Raw genomic sequence first — 26,381 nt, 5'->3', positions numbered from 1 at the left:
CCCCCCAACCCTCCCCGCAAGATACAAAACTCAAACAATGCCCCACAGCAAAAAAAATAAGAGAACAACACCCCCATAAATAACCATATCAAAATTGCAAAAGTACAAAAAAAACAAAAAAAAGAACACAGCAACAGCAGAAACCAGCAATAAAGCATTACAACCGACCCCGCAACCCCCAACCCCTAGTTCAAGTCCAGTTTCTCCGTCCGCACGAAGGCCCACGCCTCCTCCGGGGAATCGAAATAATAATGCCGGTCCGAATAAGTTACCCACAGGCGCGCGGGGTGCAACATTCTGAACTTAATCTTTTTCCTGTAAAGCACCTCCTTCGTCCGATTAAATCCGGACCGCCGCTTAGCCACCTCCGCACTCCAATCCTGGTAGATCCGTACTACCCCATTCTCCCAATTGCTGCTCTTCACCTTCTTGGCCCAGCGCAGCACACACTCCCGATCACTGAACCGGTGGAACCTCACCAGCACCGCACGCGGGGGTTCATTCTCCTTAGGCCTCCTGGCCAGCACCCTGTGCGCTCCCTCCAGCTCCAAGGGCAGATGGAAAGACCCGGCCCCCACTAGCGAGTTCAGCATTGTAGCCACGTAGGTTGTCAGGTCCGACCCCTCCAGCCCCTCCGCAAGGCCCAAGATCCGCAGGTTTTTCCGCCTCATGCGGTGATCAAGCTCCTCGAAGCGGTCCTGCCACTTCTTGTGAAGTGCCTCGTGTCCCTCCACCTTACTCACGAGGACCACGGCCTCTTCCTCTCGTTCAGTGGCCTGCGTCTGCAACTCCTTGATGGCAGCACCCTGAGTCGTCTGAATCTCCGACACCCTTCTGTTTGTTTCCTGCAGAGAGCTCAGTACCTCAGCCTTGAAGTCTGTAAAGCAGCGCAGGAGAGCAGCTTGTTGCTCCTGGGCCCACAGCCTCCAATCCTCTGGGGCTCCTCTGGCCGCCATCTTGGATTCCTTCCCCCGTTTTTTCTGGGGAGCTGCTGCCGTTTTATCCCCCTTTCCACTCCGAGTTCGAGTCATGGACTGCGGGGAAAGTCGATCAGCACACCTTCTCCCACCGGGATACATCGAAAAATTTCCGTTTTTGGTGCTAAAAAGAGCCGAAAAGTCCGTTTAAAATGGGAGCTCCCAAATGTGTGGCTTCCTACGTCATCGCCACCACCGGAAGTCTGTAAATATTGTTAACCATTAAACTCACTGTTGCACCTAACTTGTAAGACTGTGTGATTTTTCCGCAGCCACAGCGATCGTGATGGTGACCGAGTGTCGCTGGGGTTAACGAGCGGTGAAACTTCGGTGCCGGGTGTGCAGTCCCTTCCCCCCCCCACCCCCTCCCACAGCCTCCCCACGCGGGCACGTGATGGAGTGTCTGTGACGAACTCAGCGACCATCGAGATGGATGGTTCAGCTATTGCCATGAGTCAGACTTTGTCTAATGATCCTGAGCTCACAGCTCATCGCAGAGCGGGCTGTCATCATTCCACATGGCACTGATCACACCCGCTGACACAGCCATCAATGTTGTGTCATACCGTCTGGACCCAGTGGTAAGGTAAGGGTGATGTGGAACTGGAGCAGTGTACGCAGAGCGGGGGTGCGGGGGGGGGGGGGGGGGGGGGGGGGGTGGGGGGGGGGGGGTGGGGAGGGGTGGGGGGGTTGTGGTGGCAGTTGTGTGTTGACCCTCTGTGCGACTGGCGATGCAGGTGGTTGTCTTGGTGTTCAGCGGGGACGTTGCACGTGGCACGTGAATCTGGCTGCCACCAACGCGTCGCGTGCCCGCTGTCCTCGCCGGTGCCATCGTGCAGCGTCCTGGACATCACCAGCACCCGGGTGCTGTCTGCGTGCTGAGCCCGCCACTCCACCGCCCTCCTCCTCCACCTCCTCCTCCTCCTCCTCCGTGTTGGCACCACTGCCACTGGCTTCTCCCTCCGACTCCTCCACCAGGGCATCTCCCCTCTGCATCGCGATGTTGTGCAGCGCACAGCAGACCATGACAATGCGAGCGACTCTCTCAGGCTGGTATTGCAGGGCCCCTCCGGAGCGGTCCAGGCACCTGAATCGCATTTTCAGCAGACCGAAGCAGCGCTCCACCACACCCCTGGTTGCTGCATGGGCCTCGTTGTAAAGGGTCTCCGCGTTGGTCTGAGGCCTCTGAATAGGCGTCATCAGCAACAACCTCAGCGGATAACCCCTGTCGCCCAGCAACCAGCCCCTCGGTCGGGGGGGGGGGGGGCGTCCCTCAAACATTGCAGGGATGTACGACTGCGCCAGAATGTACGCATCATGCACACTCCCTGGGAACCTTGCGCACACATGCATGATCCTCATGTGGGGGTCGCATACCACCTGGATATTCATGGAGTATGTCCCCCTCCTGTTTGTGAACACTTCCCTGTTGCCTGCAGGCGGGCGCATGGGGACGTGAACACAATCAATTGCACCCTGCACCCTCGGTATCCCGGCCACGCTGGCAAATCCACGAGCTCGTGAACCTTGACTTTCTCGGTCCTCGGGAAAGGTGATGTAGCGATCGGCGATGGCATAGAGGGCGTTGGTCACATCCCAGATGCACCTGTGCACCGATGACTGGGAGATCCCGGAGACGTCCCCACTCGGAGACTGGAAGGAGCTGGTTGTATAAAAGTTCAGTGCAACCGTCACCTTGACGCAACCGGGATCGCGTGTCCTCGTGGGGCGAGGTGCGACACGAGTTGGCAGATATGTGCGACCGTCTCTCTGCTCAGCCGGAGTCTCCTCCTGCAGGTAATCTCCGGCATTGTCTCGAAAGAGAGCCGGCCATGGTACACCCTAGGCCTCGGTCGTCGCCTCTGGCGCCTTGGCTCCACCATCAATGCCTCCCTCCTCCCTCACCCCCCCCCCCCCCCCCCCCCATGCTGCTCGACTACGGCCAACTCCGCGGCCATTCCCTCTGCTCCCGCAGCTGGCCCTGCATCCACTGTGGGATGTTGCTGTGGACGCTGCTCCATCTCCAACTGCAGTGAACCACTGCGCTGAACACAGCTGTTCTGTTTGAATACATTTTGCTCACCTACGGAAGGGTGGTGGAGGGCAGAGAAACGGGACATGTTAGACGGAGGTTAGTCGACACCTCGGCAGCCGCCTGCCACGGGATACCTGTATGTCCCGGTGGCCTGGTCGCGCTGCTGACACGCGGCCAGCCCAACCCCTGGTCACTTTCTGCGTCCAACGGGCAGTTAACAACACGTCCTCCTCACCGGTGCGTCAGTGGCCTGTGGCCATCAGCCACAGGGCAACCAGCGGCCGTGTCCTCGTCACCGTCCTGCCATGGCAGGGCGGCTGATATGTTGCATCCGGGGGTGGAGGACCCACTCCACTCCACTCCCTCTCCCCCCCTCCCTCCCACTCACTCCCTCTCCCCCCCCACCCCCACTACTCTCTCTTCCCTCCCCCTCTCCCCCTCCCCCCACTACTCGCTCTTCCCTCACTCTCTCTCCCCCCACCCCTCCCCTCCCACTTGTCCCTCCCTCTCTCTCTCCTCCCCTCTTCCCCCCTCCCACTTGTCCCTCCCTCACTCCATTTCCCCCTTCTCCCCCTCCCACTTGTCCCTCCCTCTCTTCCCCCCCTCTTCCCCCTCCCACTTGTCCCTCCCTCACTCCATTTCCCCCCTCTCCCCCCTCCCACTTGTCCCTCCCTCTCTTCCCCCCTCTTCTCCCCACTCACTTGTCCCTCCCTCACTCCCTCTACCCCCTCTTCCCCCTCCCACTTGTCCCTCCCTCTCTTCCCCCCCTCTTCCCCCCTCCCACTTGTCCCTCCCTCACTCCCTCTCCCCCTCTGCCCCCTCCCACTTGTCCCTCCCTCACTCCCTCTCCCCCCTCTGCCCCTTCCCACTTATTCCTCCCTCACTCCCTCTCCCCCTCTCCCCCCTCCCACTTGTCCCTCCCTCACTCCCTCTCCCCTCTCTCCCCCCTCTCACTTTCCCCCCTCCCAATTCTCCCACCCCCCCTCCCACTTGTCCCTCCCTCACTCCCTCTCCCCCCTTCCCCCCTCCCACTTGTCCCTCCCTCTCTTCCCCCCTCTTTCCCCCTCTCCCACTTGTCCCTCCCTCACTCCCTCTCCCCCCTTCCCCCCCTCCCACTTCCCCCCCCTCCCAATTCTCCCACCCCCCATTCCCAATTCTCCCCCCCCCCCCCCCCCCCTCCCACTGGCCGCTGCGTTCTCGGGGATGCCTTCCCCAGTTTGCGGAGACTCCGGGACGGCCCGCTCACCTCCTCAATCCTCGTCAGCCAGCATGATTGGCTGGCGACTTTTAAAACCAGGTGTGTACGGCGACGTCGTGACCTGGCATCACGACGTCGGGACTTCGTCCCACCCGGGCCGGAGAATAGCGGGGGTGCTGGAGAGTCGCCATTTTGCCTCCGTCGGGCGACTCTCCGTGGTTTTGCACGAGGAACCCGACCACAGACATTTGGCCGGTGGGGAGAATAGCGGGAGCGCATCGGACCGGTGCCGCGAGAAAAAAAGGCGTGGCCCGCTATTCTCCGAACCGGCGTGGGAGCGGAGAATCGTGCCCGTTGTGTGTGATCATAGAACTTGGGCGGAATTCTCCTGGCCCCCGCCGGGCCTTCTCGCTGGCGTCAAGGGCCGGCGCGCCGAGAATGACGCGGTCGGCGCGCCTAATGACGTCTGGCTCTAACCCGCGCATGCGTGGCTGACATCACAATGGATGACAGCGGAGGGGAAAGAGTGCGTCTCTTTGAGACGCCGGCCCGACGATCGGTGGGCACCGATCGCGGGCCAGTCCCCTCCCGAGCACGGTCGTGGTGCTCATTCCCCTCTCCGCCCCTCACAAGTCACAAAACAGCTGTCGGCGCCATGTTTACACCGGCAGCGACCAGTTGTGGTTGCTGCCGGCGTGAACCATTTTGGGGGTGGGTGGGAGAATCGCGGGGGGTGCCAGAGCGGCCCTCCCACGATTCTCCCACCCGGCGTGGGAGCGGAGAATCGCACCCTTAAGTGTCTGAGAGGAACATTGGGCATCAAACCTCAATGTGCAACAATAAAGGATTGTGGGGCGCGATTCTCCGCTCCCATGCCGGGTGGGAGAATCGCGGGAGGGCCGCGTCTGGCACCCCCCAGTGATTCTCCCACCCCTCCCCCCGCTCGGAGAATCGCTGTTTTTCACGGCGGCCCGCGATTCTCCGACCCGGATGGGCCGAGCGGCCGTCCGTTCCTGACTGGTTCACGCTGGCGGCAACCACATCTGGTCGCTGCCGGTGTGAACATGGCGCCAGCAGCTGTTTTGTGGCTTGTGGGGGGCGGAGAGGGGAATGAGCACCACGACCGTGCTCGGGAGGGGACTGGCCCGCGATCGGTGCCCACCGATCATCGGGTCGGCATCTCAACGGGACGCATTCTTTCCCCTCCGCCGCCCCACAAGATCAAGCCGCCACGTCTTGCGGGGCAGCAGAGGGGAAGATGGCAACTGCGCATGCGCGGGTTTGAGCCGTCAGCCGTCCTGACATCAGCCGCGCATGCGTGGGTTGGAGCCGCCTAACCTGCGCATGCGCGGCTGACATCATTAGGCGTGCCGGCCGTGTCATTCTCGGAGCGCGGGGTTTGACGCCAGCGACAAGGCCCTGCGGCCGTGATTCACGGCACGGCCCTCCTAGCCCCCCGCGGGGTGAGAATAGGGGGCCAGGAGCGGCCTCCGACGCCGTTGTGAACCTCTCCGGGATTCACGATGGTGTCGGGCCTTGCGGAGAATTCCGCTCGTGGACTGTGAGAGTTAAAATAAAGTCCCTCCCAACACAAAAGATTTCTGGGAGATAACAGAACTTTTTCTTTTCTTTCACAGGATGTGGGTGCTGTCCAGGCCCAGAATTTATTACCCATCCCTAATTACCCTTGAGAAGGTAATGGTGAGCTGCCTTTCTAAATCAGTGCAGTCCATGAGGTGTAGATACACCCAAGGTGCTGTTAAAGAGGGGGTTCATGATTCTGCCTCAGCGATAGTGAGGGAATGGCCCAGTATATTTCCAAGTCAGGATGGTGAGTGACTTGGAGGGGTTCCCAGGTATCTGATGCCCTTGTGCTTCTAGATGGTAGAGGTCGTGGGTTTGGAAGGTGCTGTCTAAGGATCCTTGGTGAGTTACTGCAGTGAATCTTCAATATGGCACTCACGGCTGCCACCTTGCGCCGGTGGTGGAGGGAGTGGATGGGCTGCTTTGTCCTGGATGTTGCCGAGCTTCTGACCTCTGTAGCCATCTGGAATGGCCACTTTCAGTATATAAAATGGACACTCGCAGAGCATACAGGGAAAAATGGACAATGCAAAACAACAAGCAGGCACAGAACCTGAATGTATATTTGGAAGGTAGACTGTAGATGGAACCGAAACTCTGGGTCGATTTACATATTGATGGCCCATCTCCGGGAAACAATGGACGAGTGCTCAGGTAGCCGATACTGTCCCACACAGTCCGGCGCCACTACCCCAGCAAGAAGACACAAACAAAACAAATCCAAGGGCCACTTAGGACACACTCAGCCATCAAGGCACCCACCCTTTTATTGGCTTAGATCGATGGCGGCGATCGAGAAACAGCCCAATTAATTGGGACCAAGTTTAAGGCCCGCCTAAAAGCGCGAGAAGCCCATCCAAGTATAAGAAGGAACCCCCGCCAAAGGTTCAGCCTCTTGGATACGGCTCTCAATCGGAGAGACCCTTCCACCAGCACCACCAGAAGCAGTAAGTTCAAGTTCAACGCTTGCTACCAGACAGACGACCTTAGCTGTTCTCCTGTTAACTCTTCGAACCCAACAGCCTCAGAACCGAACAACAGCCATTGTTCCTCTGAACTAAGTGGGTACCCGAAGTTAAGTATAGGTGTTAGTGATAGATATAGTTTAGCCTGTAGTGCATCAGTAGATCTTACTGTGTGTAAATAAAGTATCATTGACTTTGAACTACCTATTTGGTGTATTGGCTCTCTGATCGGTATTCAGGTTGAACTTTGTGGCGGTATCGAAAGATACCCGGCGACTCTGAAGGCATACTCATAATTAGGATTAAGAAAACCAACTTTATTAACTGCCATATTTATAGCAAGTAAATATAGCAACACATCATGTTCTTGCCAGCACACACACACACCAGTCCCCAACAGCCCTGTTGATTTCTGAACCCTGCTCCACCCCTCCAACCTTCCCTACCTCTGTAAACTCCTCCACTCCTGACAGCCTTCCCTATGTGTGTCACCTGCTACAGCACCTACATCCGTCCCTATCTCTGTAACCTCCTCCAGTACCTACAACTCTCCCTATCTTTGTAAACCCCTCCAGACCCAACAGCCTTCTCGATCTCTGAAACCTTCTCCAGCCTCTATAACACTCCCTATCTCTGTAACTCCTCCAGTCCCTACAACCTGTTATGTTCTTGTACAGAGACAATCATTGAGTCGGTGTACCAAAGAACATCTAGTTCTAGACTAGTCGAATTTATTATTGTATAACAACTGTGGGTTGGAATCATAGAATTTACAGTGCAGAAGTCATCTTTTGCTTCTTCTTTTGAGATTGCAACTGATCCCTTATCTTGTAATTTACTTACTGTTTGTTGTGGCATGGCAGAGTTGTTTACAGTTTCCGACTCATCAACAGTTCTGATGAAAACAAACCACAACTCAAAAGTGATGCTCGATAGCTGAGCAATGCTAAATATGGATCATCTCAACTGTCCATATCCTTTTCCAGTAATTGCTTGACTATCTGAACATCTTTTTCTGCTTTGCCATTTGATTGGGGGTTTAATGTACTTGATGTTATATGCCTAAAATCATAGTACCTTCCATTCTTTACAGTTGAAACACAGTCCATTATCATTCATTACTATCTCAGGTATTCCATGTCGTGCACACACCGCTTTTGTGTGCATGATTACACAATTTGCTGATGAGCTGGATAATTGTGCTACATCTGGACAATTTGAGTGATAGTCTACTACTGGAAAATATTCTTTCCCATCAAGGTAGAATAAGTCTATCCCAACCTTTTGCCAAGTAACTGAGACAAGTTCACCTATTTCCATTGGTTCCTTCGCTTGTCGCTATTGATATCGTTGACAAGTGGTACACTTTCCACATGTTCTGTATGTCTTTGTTTATTCCTGGCCAATACACAGCATCTTGTGCTCTTCACTTGCATTTCTCGATTCCAAGGTAATCCTCATGAATCTTTTGAAGTATTTATTTGCACAGAGACTGTGGAATTATGATTCTCTCTTGCCTCAGTAACAAACCATTTGCTACACTTAGCTCTAATCGTATGTCATGATACTTCGAACATGAACCTTTTGGCCATCCATTATTGAGATTGTGCATCACTATTTGTAATACTTAATCTTTCTGTTTCTGCAACAATCAGTTTTGACTTTGCATCCGACATTGGTACTGTTTCCCTAATCATATCTACATGAGCTTGCACATCCTCTCCCATGGAATTGTCATCTTGTGCTGTTGGGGCTGGTCTAGCACAGGGCTAAATCGCTGGCATTGAAAGCAGACCAAGGCAGGCCAGCAGCACGGTTCAATTCCCGTACCAGCCTCCCCGAACAGGTGCCGGAATGTGGTGACTAAGGGCTTTTCACAGTAACTCCATTTGAAGCCTACTTGTGACAATAAGTGATTTTCATTTAATTTCCATTTTTGTAGCTCAGGTCAATGCATCGGCTACTACAATGTGCTTGCCAGGTGTATAGAACAATTAAAAGTCATATCTCTGAAGTTTCATTATCCTCTGAATGAGAGGTGTTGCTGACTTCTATCTTTATTAATAACCATAATGTGCGAGTGCGTTCCGTGTATTGGACAAATGACCACACAACAAGTATTTAGTATAATCGTGACAATAAGCGATTTTCATTTTCATTTCAGTTTATTATTGAATATAGGATTAGTTCTATACTTGATAAATTACACGCTACTGCACATTACTACATATCGAGCAGTTTAAACAAACTTTACTTAACTTCCAAGTGACCGGCTCTGTGCAGGTTAGATAAGGCCTTTATCTGGTTCCCCACGTGTGGGTGCTGGAGGTTGTATGCTTCGTCTAGGCTGAGTATCATCTTCCAAGGGGAGATTGCTGGTCGATGTGCTGCAGTTGGTACTCAGAAGCCAGTCCCAAAAGAGACAGAATGTTGGCTGCACAGTTCTTCTTATCCTCCGTTCTTTCGCGCTCTTTTGGGCGGTCCCAGGTAGGGATCCACTGGATCGATAGGATTTCAATCACTCTAATTGATTCTGGCCAATTAGGGGCGGGTACCTTGATGACTGGGCAGGTCCTAGTTGTTATTGTCCGAGGCATGTAGGCACTTCCAAATAAGGCAAATAGGTGTCTCTGAGTCTGTTACTCATGTTACGTTTCAATCTGAAGTCCATTGTCCTGGGGAGACCTGTGAGTGGCCTCTAGCAGGTGTGAGCTTCTGTATAAGTCAGAGTTGTTGTTTGCAATCCACACAGACTATGTCCTGTCTATGTCCCAACCTGACCACACTTCCCATTATCCTTTGCGGGTGACCTTTTAAGGTGGCCACAGAGGTGACATCTCACTGAGATTTTTCAGGACCAGCGGTCTATGATCTGTCTCGACAATGAATGTAGGTAGACGTGTTACGTAACTATGGAATTTCTCTAATCCATTCGCTGGTCCGAAACATTCTTTTTCGACTTGTGCATAACGACATTCAGATTCTGTCATCGATCTGGAAGCATATCATAGATTATCATAGAATTTACAGTGCAGAAGGAGGACATTCAGCCCATCGAGTCTGCACTGGCTCTTGGAAAGAGCATCCTACCCAAGGTCAACACCTCCACACTATCCCCATAACCCAGTAACCCCACCCAACACTAAGGGCAATTTTGGAACTAAGGGCAATTTACAATGGCCAATCCACCTAACCTGCACATCTTTGGACTGTGGGAGGAAACCTGAGCACCCGGAGGAAACCCACGCACACACAGGGAGGATGTGCAGACTCCGCACAGACAGTGACCCAAGCCGGAATCGAACCTGGGACCCTGGAGCTGTGAAGCAATTGTGCTATCCACAATGCTACCGTGCTGCCCTTTTATGCTACTAGTTTCCAATCACTGCCATTTTCCTACTGTAGCAAAACTGCACCTAGACCATCCTTCGATGCATCTGTTGAAATCTTGGTGTTTTTTGTTGGCTTGAAAAATATTAACATCGGAATTGTCGTTAGAGCTTTCTTTAATGTGTAGAAATATAGATTTCTGGCTAACTATAACCAAGGCATGATGGGATACTTGGCCATAATTGTGGTGTACTGAAAATACTGCTAAAAGGGCAAGAATATGTTGGAGGATCCCCTTTTCTGTGTCACTTCCTTACCTACATCCATTTGTTTCCACACATTGTCACACACACATAGGCATGTATTGATACATTATCGATACAGCTTGAGTGCATCCTGGAATTGTAAGGAGTCACAATTTGAAGTTAAATAAGGTCTTTTAGGATATTAAGCTGAGAGTTTTTGAAACGATGGAACTTTGCATCAAGCCTGATCACTGACAGCTACACCTTCAAGCAGCCAATGCCACGTCGGCCTTTGACCACTGGCTAGCCTGCTTCGAAAGCGACCTCCGAACATCGGCTGAACAACCCTCGGATGCACAGAAGCTCCAGGTCCTTTATTCACGGGTGAGCCCTGACATTTTTCCTCTCATCCGGGATGCGCCTACTTACTCTCAAGCAATGGAGCTCCTGAAAGGACATTATGTTTGGCCGGTTAACATATTCTACGCCAGGCACCTCCTGTCCACGAGACAGCAACTCCCCAGTGAGTCCCTGGACTATTTCTGGCGTGCCCTGCACATCCTGCCGATGAGCTGTGACTGCCAGGCAGTCGAGCATACAGAACTTTAAATCAGAGACGCTTTTGTTACGGGCATGAGGTCGGCGTACATCCGGCAGTGCCTATTGGAAGGGGGTATGCTTGACCTTGCGCAAACCAGGCAGCTCACAAATTCACTAACAGTGGCCTCCCGTAACATCCAGGTGTACGCCCCCGACAGCACGGCACCCTCGTGGACATCGTGGGCCCCACCAGCTACTGACCCCAGCCCACCGGGCAGCCAGCCAACTCCGGGGGGCCCAAATGCTACTTCTGTGGGCAAACCAAACACCCCCTGCAGCGCTGCCCGGCGTGGAGCACAAACTGCAAGGCCTGCGGAAAGAAGGGACATTTTACTGCTGTGTGCCAGGCCCGGTTGATCGCTGCTGTTTCTAGGCCCAGCGTTCCTACAACCCCCACGTGCAACCCGTGGCGCCACCATTTTTGTCCCCACAGACCACGTGCGGCCCATGGGCGCTGCCAACTTCTACTCTACAGACCACGTGCGGCCCATAGGTGCCGCCATCTTTAATGCCGCCGCCATGGGCGCCGCCATCTTTGGCGCCATTTTGGACGGCGTCTCAGGACCCCTGCTCGTCGGGAACTTCGTCTGGCTGCTCATCGCCTGCCACCACCGCTCACCAGCCCGGGGCCTCCCAGCATCAGCCGCAGCTCGCCTCGATCACCCTCAACCAGTCCCGGCCTCACAACCTCGCAACTGCAATGACTATGGTGAAAATCGATGTGGACAAGACTTCCTGCCTTCTTAACTCCGGGAGCACGGAAAGCTTCATCCACCCATCCACGGTAAGGCGCTGCTCCCTCGCGCTACACCCCGTTACCCAGAGAATCTCCCTGGCCTCCGGATCCCATTCCGTGGAAATCCGGGGGGTACTGTATCGCGACTCTCACCGTCCAGGGCATAGAGTTTAGCAACTTCCGGCTCTACGTCTTCCCCAACCTCTGTGCTGCCCTGTTACTTGGTCTAGACTTCCAATGCAATCTCCAAAGCTTAACTTTACAATTCGGCGGACCCCCCCCCCCCCATCCCCCCCACACCATATGCAGCCTCACGACCCTTAAGGCCGATCCATCTTCCTTGTTTGCAAACCTCAGCCTGGACTGTAAGCCCGTCGCCACCAGGAGCAGACGGTACAGTGCCCGGGAAAGGACCTTCATCAGGTCGGAGGTCCAGCGACTCCTGCGGGATGGCATCATTGAGGCCAGCAACAGCCCCTGGAGAGCCCAAGTGGTAGTTCTAAAGACTGGGGAGAAACACAGGATGGTCATCGACTACAGTCAGACCATCAATCGGTACACGCAGCTCGATGCGTACCCCCTCCCACGCATATCTGATATGGTCAATCAGACTGCACAGTACCGGGTCTTTTCCGCAGTGGACCTGAAATCTGCCTACTACCAGCTCCCCATCCGCAAGGTGGACCGCCAATACACTGCGTTCGAAGCAGCCTCTATCACTTCCTTAGGGTTTCCTTCGGTGTCACTAACGGGGTCTCGGTCTTCTAGCGTGAGCTGGACCGAATGGTTGGCCGGTACGGACTGCGGGCCACCTTCCTGTACCTAGATAACGTCACCATCTGCCGCCACAATCAGCAGGACCACGACTCTAACCTTCGCAAATTTCTCCACACCGCCAAACTCCTAAATCTCACGTACAATAAGGCAAAGTGCGTGTTCCGCACCAACCTCTTAGCCATCCTTGGCTATGTTGTGTAAAAACGGAGTTCTCAGGCCCGACCCCGACCGCATGCACCCCCTCATGGAACTCCCCCTCCCCCACTGCCCCAAGGCCCTGAAACGATGTCTGGGGTTTTTCTCCTATTATGCCCAGTGGGTCCTTAACTATGCGGACAAGGCCCGCCCACTCATTCACTCCACAGGCCTTCAACCGCATCAAGGCAGACATCGCCAAGGCCACGATGCACGCGGTTGACGAGTCCTTCCCTTTCCAAGTCGAGAGCGATGCATTGGACGTAGCGATGGCCGCCACCCTTAACCAGGTGGGCAGGACCGTGGCGTTCCTTTCCCGCACCCTCCATGCCTCTGAAATTTTGCCCCCTCTCTGTCGAAAAGGAGGCCCAAGCCATCGTGGAAGCTGTGCAGCATTGGAGGCATTACCTGGCCGGCAGGAGATTCACTTTCCTCACTGACCAAGTTGCCGCCCACATCACCGCCGGGACTGAGGCGATCACAACGAAGGATCAAGGCACCCGACCGACTGAACCTGTAAATTTTGCCTGAACTTGTAAATTTTGCCTGAACTGTAAATTTTTCCACCACCCCTGCCGGACTCTTTTTTAACAGGGGGTGAATGTGGTCGTCATCACTAACTGTATATTAGATGTAGCTCGGTAAGGCTCCTGTACTAGAGGTACAGGGGTAAATCCCTGCCTGCTGGCTCCGCCCAGTAGTGTGTGTGCTCACCGGTGCTGCAGCCATTCTGGTAGCAGCTACAGGAAACACAACATCTTTGCTCAATAAAGCCTCGATTATTCACTACTCTCGCCTTTGTAGTAGTTGACATTGCATCACGCTGTTCAGTCCAAGTGAAGTTATTCACTTTCTGCAGGATATCTTGACGACATGCTGTCTTTGCTGAGAGATTTGATATGAACTTTCCAATGAAGTTGATCGTGCCCAGTACTCTTAGTACTCTCTTTTTATCTGTAGGTCGAGGCATATTTATAATGGCTTGTATCTTCACGTCATCAGGCTTTATTCCTTCAGCAGACAATCTGTCTCCCAGAAATGTTATTTCCTTTACACCAAACTGACATTTGGCCTTGTAGAGACACAGCCCATTTTGTAATACCCCAATTAGCCTGTCATTGTGTTCCTCTTGGGTGGAACCCCAAATTATGACATCATCAACATGTACTCGAACACCCTGAATGCCTTCAACAATGTGGACCATCGCTCTGTGGAAACTTTCTGGAACTGAGATTATGCTAAAGGACGTACGAAGAAAGCAATATCTGCCAAATGGAGTATTGAACGTACAATACCTGGTACTTTCTACGGCTGTATAGTGGTTAGCACTGTTGTTTCACAGTGTCAGGGTCCCAGGTTTGATTCCAGGCTTGGGTCACTGTCTGTGCGGAGTCTGCACGTTCTCCCCGTGTCTGTCTGGGTTTCCTCCGGGTGCTCCAGTTTCCTCCCACAAGTCCCGAGAGACATGCTGTTAGGTAATTTGGAAATTTCGAACCCTCAGTGTACCCGAACAGGTGCTGGACTGTGGTGACTGGGAATTTTCACAGTCACTTCATTGCAGTGCTAATGTAAGCCTACTTGTGACAATAAAGATTATTATTATTATTTCTTCATGTAGCTTGAGCTCCCAGAATCCTTGTGCAGCATCAAGTTTGATCACATATGTTGCACCAGACATCTCACTTGTGATCTCCTCTTTTTTAGGTATCGGATAGCGCTTCCTTTAATATTTGTATTTAAATCTTTGGGATCTATGCGCATCCTAAGATGATTCTTTTTCCTTCCACACACACCATCGAATTGACCCAATCTGTTGGCTCTTCAATCTTTTTGATAACGGCAAGATGAGTCATCCTGTCTAATTCAGCCTTTAGATGGTCACGCAATGGTGCTGGGACTCTTCTTGGAGAATGTATCACTGGTTAAGCATCATTTTTTAATTGAATCTTGTGAGTGAAAAGTAAAACACCAAATCCCTGGAATATTTCTGGAAAAGCCTACACAATGGACTCCACCGATCCACTGTGTGTGCTCAATGCACAGTCAGTGCTATACACTCTTTCACCAGTTCCAGTGTTTTACACGCTTCATCAACTTGTAATGACTCACGATCTCCAGCTACTATCGAGAATTTTACTTTGTGAACTTTATCATTTACTTGGACATCCAGCTCACATATCCCCAATGGGTCAATTTTCTGAGCGTTATAGTCCTTCAAGAAGACTGGTTTGTTTAATATTCTCGGCATTAATTTCATAGCCTTGATATCACTGATGCTTATGAGGTTTGCTCTTGCTTCTGTGTCTAATTTAACATTGATGGGTGATTTATTTATGAATAAAAAATCTGTCCAGTTGCCTTTTGTCACTGTTGAATTATCATTTTTATAATGTTTTGTTTCTGTTGGCGACATTTTGCTCTGTTTGGCTTAGTTCGCCATGGCTTCATTCGAGACATCGATGTAAAATGAGCCTTCTAAGTTAATATCATCAATAGCATTGACGGACTTTTCTAGTCGAACTTTTTGTTTGTGAAACATTGTTTTGCAAATTTTTTATTTGTACTTTGTGCACATTTTTCCATAAGCTGGACATTGCCTCGCTTGGTGCCTGTTTCCACATCTTTTACATGTAATGGCTGCTTCTGCCAAGCGTTTGAAATGGCCGCAATTGGGGCCTATCGATCGGCGGGCGGGCTTATCCCAGTGGAGGCCTATGTTCCTCCACGCCGGGCCCCTGTAGGTCTCCGCCATGTTGTGTCGGGGCCGGCATGGAGAAGGCAACCCACGCGCAAACTAGCACTGGCCGTGGCACGCATGCGCGAACTTGCGCCGGCCATGCTGACGCCCATATCAGCAGCTGGAACAGCGTGAGGCTCTCCAGTGCTGTGCTGGCCCCCCTGTGGGGCGCAGGCTCGCTGATCCTAGGGACTAGATGATACCATCATAAAACGCTCCGGCGTTTACGACGGCGTCAACACTTAGCCCCAGGATCGGACAATCCTTCCCCTCATCTCCAGGTTCACAGTTAACCAAAATGAAAGTCAATGAGACCAGTCATCCACCAGTTAGGTGTGAAAGACCACCATCCATTTCATTTTAGTGTTTCAATAGCCTCTTAGTTTTAAGCCACACTGGTAGAACAATGGCTATTGACTATGTGACCGAAACTGGCTGCTGAAATGGGCGTCTTTTATTATCCCCAAGCATGAAGAGACCAGGGCAGACTGCAACAGACCGTCAGCTGCAGAGGAAGGCTGTGTCATCTTTGCCTTTCATGAACCGGCACTCATCAACCAGCCTGAGAAGCAGACTCTGAAACAAACTGCAAGTCACCAAGCAGGCAGAGTAATGAACCCGATCCAGGTTCAAGGTTCACCTGAGAACTATGCAAAACCTCCCAACCTGCTGTGAACCATTCGCTCTGCAGGACCCCGTTTCAACTATCCAATCCAGTCAGGGATTCGTATGCCTGTCATTGTGGGCAGCACGGTAGCACAGTGGTTAGCACAGTTGCTTCACAGCTCCAGGGTCCCAGGTTCGATTCCCGACTTGGGTCACTGTCTGTGCGGAGTCTGCACGTTCTCCCCATGTCTGCGTGGGTTTCCTCCGGGTGCTCCGGTTTCCTCCCACAGTCCAAAGATGTGCAGGTTAGATGGATTGGCCATGATAAATTGCCCTTAGTGTCCAAAAAGGTTAGGTGGGGTTAAGGGGATAGGATGGAGGAGTGGGCTTAAGTAGGATGCTCTTTCCAAGAGCCGGTGCAGACTTGATGGGCTGAATGGCCTCCTTCTGCACTGTAAATTCTATGATTCGATGATTGAACAGAAATCCTAATTCAAGATTGAAATAACTGCAATCAGTAAAAATAACTCTGCGGATTCTCCGTTTCCCCAGCTGTGTGTTTCTGGGCGGGACGCCATTGGCTGGTGGCAGGATTCTCTACACCCGGGATATCCCATTGAAGCCATCCCACCGGACGACCCTATTTCAAGCGGTGTGATTTTATTTTCAAGTACATGACAACATCTATGGCACTGGGAGCACTGCCAATTTTCGTGGCAAAACTTTGTGTATTTAATGTGCTGATATGTTGCACAACTAATTCACTAGCGTGGCAAATCTTAATCGTGACTTCTAACTGAAGCTCATTCTCCTGCAAGAGACGTTCTCGCACCTTATCATCCTTTGCTCCAAAGACAATTTGATCCCGAATCAGTGAGGATTTTAAAGTTGCGATGTTACACGTTGGTGCCTTTAACTTGAGGTTGGTAAGTAAGCTAGCAAAGGACTCGCCTGTCTTCTGCATGCGGGTTCTAAACATGTACCACTTGAAAGTTTCATTCTTTATCTATCTCTCTCTGTCTCTCTTACCCCCGCTTTCTCACTCTCGCAAATCCAAGCAAGCCAGTTGGATCGAGGGAGAGAAATTGGGAACTATGCCGGGTGCTCCCATTGGCAAGATCTGGATCCCGCTGCAGCATGGCAAGAAACCAATAATCACCATTAACGGGAAGGACCACCTATTGATCGGCCTCCCCGGCGAGCGGCCATGCAGGCGCCATTTTGTACACCTATTTAAAAGCGTGAAACTAGCGGAATGGCTGCTGTGAGGATGTGAGGAGGTGAGTAGCCATCTTGGAAATCGAGCAGTCAGCTCGTGTGGTAGCCCCAGTGCTCGGGGGGTGGGGGGTGGGGCGGGGAGGGGGGCTGGGCAATTGAGTAATGGAAGTGGGCTGCCAACAGTAGGGCGGGGTCAACCCTGCACTTGGGACGAGTGGTCCACCACCCATGGGTCTAGCATGCCACCCCCCCCCCCCCAGATCACGTATGCCCATAACATGGACAGCTTCGACCGATCATTTCAAGGATAGAGCCCCATTGTGGTAATATGGTGAAGAGCACTTTAACTCCCACTGACTGTGCTAAAGCTATCGCTAATAGGGAATTGCCAATTCTAGTTATGTGAGCACTTCACAGCTCTCACGTGGATTCCCGTGGGTAGGCATGACATGTTGCAGGTGAGTGTTACTGCCTAATCAAACCGTGAGGCATGGGTACTTTGCATGAACTCCAAAGGCATCAACACCCACATCAACCCCAGGGCGTATTGGATGGCACCCTGAGAGGTGGCAGGCGATGTGAAGGTGAGGGAGTCCTGGGGGACCTGTGGGTCCCGGGTGAAAGCCATAGCTGATTATCAGTCTCTTACCCCCTCCGATTCCTTACAGATATTAAATAATGGATGATGTTGTGGACCTGGCAGCAGCTGCCGTCGTGGTGGCATTGCAATACTGGCGGCCAGACGCCGGAGCCGGAGGTGGCAGCAGTGTCGATAGAGGCACGAAGCGACAGCACATGTGCAGTAATGTTATAGCAGCTAACCAGAAGACTGTAGATCAAAGCACGCAGCAGGATGGAGGCAAAATGGGAGACACAGGGCAGACAAAAGGTTTTACAACAAAGTCCGAACAAGTGCGGCACCTGTGCCATATCCTTGCACACTTGGCATCATGTGGAGGAGGAGGATACCCGCTCCCACTGGCCATCAAGGTCACCGCAGCCGTGAGCTTTTAAGTCTCAGGATAATTCCAGAGCATGAGCGGGAACTCATGCAGTATATCCCAACCTACAGCCCGCAAGTGCATCTGTGAAGTCATGGATGCCCTATTTGCCCCGGCAGCCGACTATATAAACTTTGACCTGGACCATATCCATCTAGATGAATGGGTAGCAGGATTCTCCACCATCGCTGGGATGTCCCAGGTCCGGGGGTAACAGATGGCATGCATGTCACCTTGTGCACACCGGGCAGTCCAAGAGTAGCCTTCATTAACAGGTAGGGGTTCCACTCCCTAAATACCAGCTTGTGTGCAGGCTACATCCTGGGACAGTAGGAGATCCCCGGCATCTTTGAGGAACAGCCCAGGATGACCGCTTGGCCCTCGGGGGATAAGGGTTGCCTTCTCAGGTCCTGGCGAATGACGGCAGCATGGAGGCCGGAGACCGATGCGGAGACCCGATATAACAAGGCCCACGTGGCCACTCGGGCTTGCAGTTCCGATGCCTCCACTACTCTAGTGGTGTCCTGCAGTACACACCCACCTGCCCCCCCCTCTGGGTTCTCCCGCTTTGTAGTGATCTGCTGTGCCTTCCACAACCTGGCACAGCAGTGGGGCGATATGCTTGATGTGGAGGAGGAGAGATATGTGGCCTCATCAGAGGAGGAAGAGCCAGACCAGGAGGGGCTGGAGGACAAGGCCAGGGAGGATGCACGGGAGCGGCAGGAGAATGGAGGACAGGCAGTGGCGGAGAGGGTCTGGCATGCCCGGAGGACCAGGGAGGCCCTCATCCATGCCCGCTTATGAAACATGGTTTCATCTGTCACATCTACCCCTCTCTCCTTCCCACCCAGCATTCCCCCAGATGTGTGCCCCTGCCTCCCCACCCGGTCCATCTCAAACTCCCTCCTCCCTTCCCCTCCTCCAACGCCCTGTCCCACTCTCCCAGGGTCTGTGAAACACCATTCAAGATGATGGGCCTTTGCTGGGACTGCCAACAGATCAGTATACAGGGCAGCAAGGTGATGATAAACCCTGGTGTTCCTCACTCCATCCATTAGTGTGACTCCTGTCTGACTGCTGAGTACCAATTCACACCCATCACCTGCAAGTGGTCTGCCTTGGGGGAGGGGGGGATGCGGGAACAGGTCTAGTGCCAGGGATCCAGGGAGCTGTGCTGGGTGGGGGGAGCGGGAGGGCAACCGGGGTGCAAGTTGGCCTGCATTGCGGAATAATGTGACGGAGGTTTCACATGTCTCGGCTGTAACAGGTTTTAAAGGTGAACAATCGTGACCCTAACTGTCCCTCGCTCCTGATGGTCCTCTGGAGGGACTGCTGTCAGAGGGCCCCGTCTGACTTTTCCAGGAGCACATTGTTTTGTTACCTGACTGGTAGGTAACATGTGCTACTCAAACCTTGGTTAGTGATGAGATATTCTGAATCACGATGAAGAAGACTTTAACTCGTCCAGTAGTAACAAAAGGTTTATTGAGTAACTATAACAATATTTGCATGAGTTATTTACTAACAAGATTTAACTACGGTAACTATACGTAACTCCACTAGCCATCTGAACTAGTCTGCTATTGCCCTGGTCACAGTGCACCCAAGAGAGAGAGAGAGACCCAATGTGGCTGCCTTTTATACCTCTGTTGGTGTGGCCCGCTGTGATCATGTGGTGCTATTGATTACACATTAACCCCTTGTGTACATGCATATATAGAGATCACTACATCCCCCTTTATTTCATGTGAAATATTTTCTGTATGCTGTAAAGAAAATTGAACAAACATAATGGATGTAGTTTGCAAATGCATTACATAAAATCAATGAGTTAGTCCATCAAATGTGAATACATTTAGCCTCTTAGGTTTTTTCACTTGCGTGAAATAGATAGACAAATGATGTTATGTACAAGTTGTGATGATCTTGATGATTATACAAAGCCAATTAATATTTATGAGTCCAATCATAATTTTAAAAAAAATTGTGGGTCCATACTTTCTGAGTTTGTTCGGTCGAGTTGCTTTCTTCTTCTATAATTCAAGGGGTGATGTTGATGTCGTTATTTCTTTGTGAACGTCATCAGTGTTCCTGTGTTTAAGTAACCAAGAAGTCATCAATGAGGTATATTTGAATGGTCGAATCACTTTGTTATCTTATTTATGCTTTTTTCTATGCTTGCGGCAGCGATTCTGTGTTACATCTTTGTTGTCTGACCCGGACTTTTCTTGTGCTTGTGGTATTGATTCTGCAAGTCACCTTTTTTGAAAGCTGGTTTGCTTGTTTGTTGTGGAGCAAATGTGAATTTGTGAGATTTGTTGCCATGCCATGGCATGTTTGTACTCTTGCCATTGTTTTGCAGTGTGCTGTGGCATTGTCCTTCATGTGCAGAGTTGTACCGTGTTGTACAGGTTGTTGTTTCATTGTTTTTGTTTCTGTCTTGGTTGTTTTCATTGTCGTTCTTGCTGTTGTTGTTCTTTTTGTTGTTTTTGTCATGCTTGTTGTTTCTGTTTTTGTTGTTTTGCTGTTGTTCTTGTTGTTTTTCTTATCATGCTTGTTGTTGCTGTTATGCTTCTTGTTGTTTTTGTTGTTCTTGTTGCGCTGCATGTTGTCTTTGTTGTTGCTGTTGTTCTTGTTTCTGCTGTTCTTGCGGTTTTTGTTGTTCTTGTTGCGCTCAGTGAGTGTTCCATGTGAATGATTTGAGTCACAATTATTGGTGTCAGTGTCCTTTGTGGTATCTGTTACATTGAGCGTTTCTTTTTGAGAATTGTGAGAATGATCTGATGTTGCATTGATGTTGGTGACATCAGTCATTTGTGGTGGATTTGATTCCTCTTCTTTGCTTCCTCTTCCAGGGTCATTTCTGGTTCACTTGGAGCATCATTGATTTCTTGGTGCTCCTCTTTTGGAGTCATTTCAGGTTCATTTGAATCATCTTTGGTTTCTTGGTGCTCCTCTTCTGATGTCAAAATCTTCAAGATTTCTATTGACGTGGTCTCTCTGGACTCATGGTGCTTCTCTTCTGGAGTCAGAACCTAAATGATTTCTATTGATGTGGTCTCTCTGGACTCATGAGTAGTCCTCCTCTGATTGCTGAGTGCTTCTGTACAGACAAGCTGAGATCTGTCAGTCTCGCTGTGATCCTGCACATCCTGTATGTTGATTGTGATCACATTGTCACTATTCTCACATACAGTGGGTAGACATGCAGTGTCTTCTTGTTGATTAAATTAGTTGGGTAGACTTTCATAGTCTTCTAGTGGCTCAAAGAAGCTGGGCAGTCTTTCATAGTCTGCTTCTGGTTGCGCAGATAAGGTGGATAGATCTTCATAGTCTTGTTCATGCATGGCATTCGCTATGGAGTGTTTGCTTGCTTCCATTTTTGAGTCTGTCACCGAGCTGTCTGTGGAGGCTTGCGTCACTCTCTCTGTGGAGTCTGTCATAGCTCTCTCTGTGGAGTCTTGTCATCGCTGTCTCGGAGGAGTCTGTCATCGCTCTCTCTATGGAGTCTGTCATCACTCTCTCTGTGGCGTCTGTCATCGCTCTCTGTGTGGAGTCTTTCATCGCTCTCTCTATGGAGTCTTTCATCGCTCCCTCTGTGGAGTTTTGCACTGTTCTCTCTGTGGAGTCAATTTGTGCTCTCTCAATGGAGTCGTTCTGCGCTGTCTGTGGTGTTGTCTTCTTCTTGAGTATTGCTGTCATCCTATGTATCGACGATCTGCCATGGTATCATGGTATTGGTTTCATCTACCATGAGAAGAGTTGTATTGAGCTTTTCAACCATGTTGTTGATGCAATGATCATCAATTCCAAATAACTCATCCATGTCTGTGCAGTAGTCTTCAATGAACAAATCATCTCTTTTTGTTTCGGATTTGTCATTGTTCTTTTTATGTCCAATGAAGAAATCATCTTCTGAGCAGTATTCGTCAATGAGCAAATGACTGCTCTCCTCTTTGGGTGGTGCAACCTGCTTGTGCCAGGGAGCTGTGGAGGTTATTTTCAACAGCTGGTAGAAGCCCAGGCTTTGTTCTGTCTTTCGATGTAAGAAAATTGGGTTTTGCAGTTTTAAAATTGAGTTTTGCAGCTTTAAAATTCTTATTTGTAATTTTTGGGCATTTGCCTTTTAAGTGGGCGTGGTCCGGCTCTTCTGACGTCATGACGCTCGTGATGTAAAGCGTAGGAATCGATTGTGCATGCGCAATCTGACTTCCTTTACTGTGCACTCTTTTCGCACCTGCGCATGCGCGGTTTCTCGCACATGCACGCAAGTGCATTTTGCCTTTTTTTGCTTTTTGAGAAGTGCGCATGTGCGTACTGGCCGGAACGCTCTTGCTCAAGATGGCTGCCAAGCAAAAAGTGCTGTTGCATCGAGTGAGATCCTGCCTTCACCTCATGGTGAGCGTTCATGCCATTTTTACCAATTTTGTTTTCAGGATACTGATTCTGTGTTTGTAAAGATTCACAGTATTGATGTTGTTTTTGTTCATAAGTAAGGCATTTTTGTATAGCAGTTTCTTGAGTTAGATACCTATCTTGTGAAAGTTCTTCCTTCAAAGTTTTGTCAGATAGTCCATTAATTAATTGATCCATTATCATAGTGTCTCTGAAATCAGCATAAGCAAAGCCTTGTGGTATTAACTTGAAATTTGTAATAAAATCCGTGATGGGCCCTCCATTTCTCTGGCATTTATGACAAGAGTTAAATCTTTCCAGCATCTCACCAGACTGACTATTCCAGTGTTCATGAAATTTTTTGAGTATTACTTCTAAATTGGCGTTGTCTTCACCTTCTAAGTAATTAAAGCAATGACAGATTTCTCAACCTTCATGCCCTTTCATTGAGAGTAGTAGTGCTATTTTCGTTGCATCAGAGACCGTGCTTAAATCATTAGCTGCGATAAATATCTGTTCAAATCTTTTCTAGTCATAACATAAATTACCGCTTGTTTCCAGCTGCCCTAGAGGTCCAATGAGTCCCATAGTTAGTCGTCGAGGATCCATTTGCTGAGAAGTCTTCCACAGTCGAATATCCATTCTGAATTTTCTTCTCTTTCTGTCGAACCTAATCTAACTAGCTCTGTTGAAGCCAATGTGCCTGGTACCATGTTTTGTTTCCTGTGTGGTAGGTAACATGTGCTACTCAAACCTTGATTAGTGATGAGGTGCTCTGAATCTCGAGGAAGAAGACTCGAACTCGTCCAGAAGTAACAAAAGGTTTATTGAGTAACTATACCAATAATTCCATGAGTTCTTTACTTTAACTTTGATACGAGTGATAAGGTTAACAAGATCTAACTACGGTAACTATACGTAACTCCACTAGCCATCTGAACTAGTCTGCTGTTGCCCTGGTCACAGTGCACCCAAGAGAGAGAGAGACCCAATGTGGTTGCCTTTTATACCCCTGTTGGTCCGGCCCTCTAGTGATCATGTGGTGCACATATCGAGATCACTACACTCATTGCTCTCCACGCCACCCTGTTCTGCCCACTGACCCCAAGATACACTGTTGTCTGTTGGTGGGGGCATTGGGGATACTCGTGAACCACTGTTGTCAGCCCATGGGGAACCTTCGGGTCATTGAACTTCTTACAGCACTGAGTGCCGGTCCCCCTGGTGACACCCCTACACACTGACGGTTGCTGCTACTTCCTCCCATGTGGCACCGGCTGCCCTGTGGCAAACCCTCTGAGAGAATCCTACAGAGAACAATGTGCCCGCCTGGACTGTACAAGTCTGGCCAACGTCAGCATCCCCGAATCATAGAGCTGTTCTGCGTGGTGACACAGCTGCGTGCTGTCTGGCGTCTGCTCGCATGGATCGGCTTAAGTGCTACTCGCCCTCGTTAACAGGGAGCTGGCGAATGAGGTGGCAGCGAACCAGCTGGTGGGAGCGTCATTTACGACATGAACCGTGTGGGGCATCATTCAGTGCCCATTAACGTTAGATAACAGCGATGGACCCGCCAGGGTGACAATAGGGTAATAGGCATCATTCAGTGCCCATTAACGTTAGATAACAGCGATGGCCTCGCCAGGGTGACAATAGGGTAACTTTTCCATTCAATCTCTGTCTCACTCTCTCTCTTTCTCTCTCTCTGTCTGTCTCACTCTCTGACTCTCTGTATCTCTGTCTCTCTCTCTATCTGTCTCTCTCTCTATCTCTCTGCTTAAGTCTCCCTCTCTCTCCTCCTTTACAATATTCCTTGTAAGTGCTCCCGCCGTACTGTCCCTCCGACTGTGCAGCACTCCCTCTGTACTGACCCTCTGACAGTGCAGCACTCCCTCAGTACTGACCCTCTGACAGTGCAGCACTCCCTCAGTACTGACCCTCTGACAGTGCAGCACTCCCTCAGTACTGACCCTCTGACAGTGCAGCACTCCCTCAGTACTGACCCTCTGACAGTGCTGCACTCGCTCAGTACTGACCCTCTGACAGTGCAGCACCCCCTCAGTACTGACCCACTGACAGTACAGTACTCCCTCAGTACTGACCTTCTGACAATGCAGCGCTCCCTCAGTACTGACCTTCTGACAATGCAGCGCTCCCTCAGTACTGACCCTCTGACAGTGCAGCACTCCCTCAGTACTGACCCTCTGACAGTGCAGCACTCCCTCAGCACTGTCCCTCTGACAGTGCAGCACTCCCTCAGTACTGACCCTCTGACAGTGCAGCACTCCCTCAGTACTGACCTTCTGACAATGCAGCGCTCCCTCAGTACTGACCCTCTGACAGTGCAGCACTCCCTCAGTACTGACCCTCTGACAGTGCAGCACTCCCTCAGCACTGTCCCTCTGACAGTGCAGCACTCCCTCAGTAATGACCCTCTGACAGTGCAGTACTCCCTCAGTATTGACCCTCAGATCGTGCAGCACTCCCTTGTGATGATATGCATCACTGTAGATACACAAGGGGTTAATGTAAGTACACGTCGACTAGCTAGACACTGGAGGGAGCACCAGAGACATGACACACAGACACTAAACCAATAGGTCAGTAAGATAGGACAGGACCAATGGGCATTCACGATACACACAGAGGTGACACTACCACAGGGGGGCATTACACTAACCCATATATAAAGGACACAGCACACAAGATCTTCATCTTTCCGGTGGAGACACTCAGTGAGTACAGACACAGGGTTGATTCAACATCACACCCACCACATGGATTGTAGCAGACTGGCTTGTCAGTCTGAGTAGCTATAGAAGGATTAACAGTCATGGCGAATCTGAGTAGGAGAATTGTAAATAGTTTAATAAACGTGTTGAAGTTATCTCCACGACTGGACCTTCCTTTGTCAGAGTGACCATCAAGGAAGCCGCTTATGCTACGCCAAGAGCATAACAAGACATGGTACCAGTGAGTAACTGTCTCAATCCAGATAGCTACAACTCAGCAAACAGTGACAACCAGCAACAACACTCAGGCAAGATGATCGGGATCCCGGTTCCGCAGTGGCTCAAGTGTCACGGCAATCTCCGCGAAAACTGGCGAGCATTCCGGCAAAGGTTTGAGATCTTCCTGGTAGAAGCCAACCTACAAGACGTGGCTGATGCTGAAAAGAGAGATTCTGCTCACCATTGCCGGTGCCAGAGCAGAATAAATCTTTAAAGCGTTCAAGTTCTCCAAAACAGGAACGATTTCCAGTACTGGACAAACTCAGTACATACTGCGAGGAAAACACAATCAAACCAACAGAAAATGGTAAGAGAGGCGCCAGTACCTACCATGAGGCTGAGATCCCGGAGCAGGGAATGACAATTTTGATCTGCCTCCATCTTGCTAAAGGTATTGCACATGCGCAGTTGCGCGAGCAGGCACAGAACGGGAAGGTCCGTTTGCGCATGCGCGAGTAGCTGAGCATGCGCACTTGCGAAAAAGACCCCCAGTACAGGAACAGCGATATGCGCATGCGCAATCGCCTCCTACGACCGACGCCACACGCTTTGTGATTTCAGAGGCCCCGGACCACGCCCACTTAAAGGGGAAATGTCCCAAAACAAAAACAAAATTCTTAAAGCTGTAAAACAAGATTCCTTCACCTGGAACGACAGCACAATTCCTGACATTCGACCAGCAGCTGAAAGTAACCTCCGCAGAACCCTGCAACAAGCAGTTAGCACCGCCCAAAGAGATGATACAGTCCTTGAAGACCATGACTCAGACCT

This window comes from Scyliorhinus canicula, chromosome 12, assembly GCF_902713615.1.
Source record: "Scyliorhinus canicula chromosome 12, sScyCan1.1, whole genome shotgun sequence".
NCBI classification, from domain to species: Eukaryota; Metazoa; Chordata; class Chondrichthyes; order Carcharhiniformes; family Scyliorhinidae; genus Scyliorhinus; species Scyliorhinus canicula.
This window is presented reverse-complemented; position numbering follows the sequence as displayed.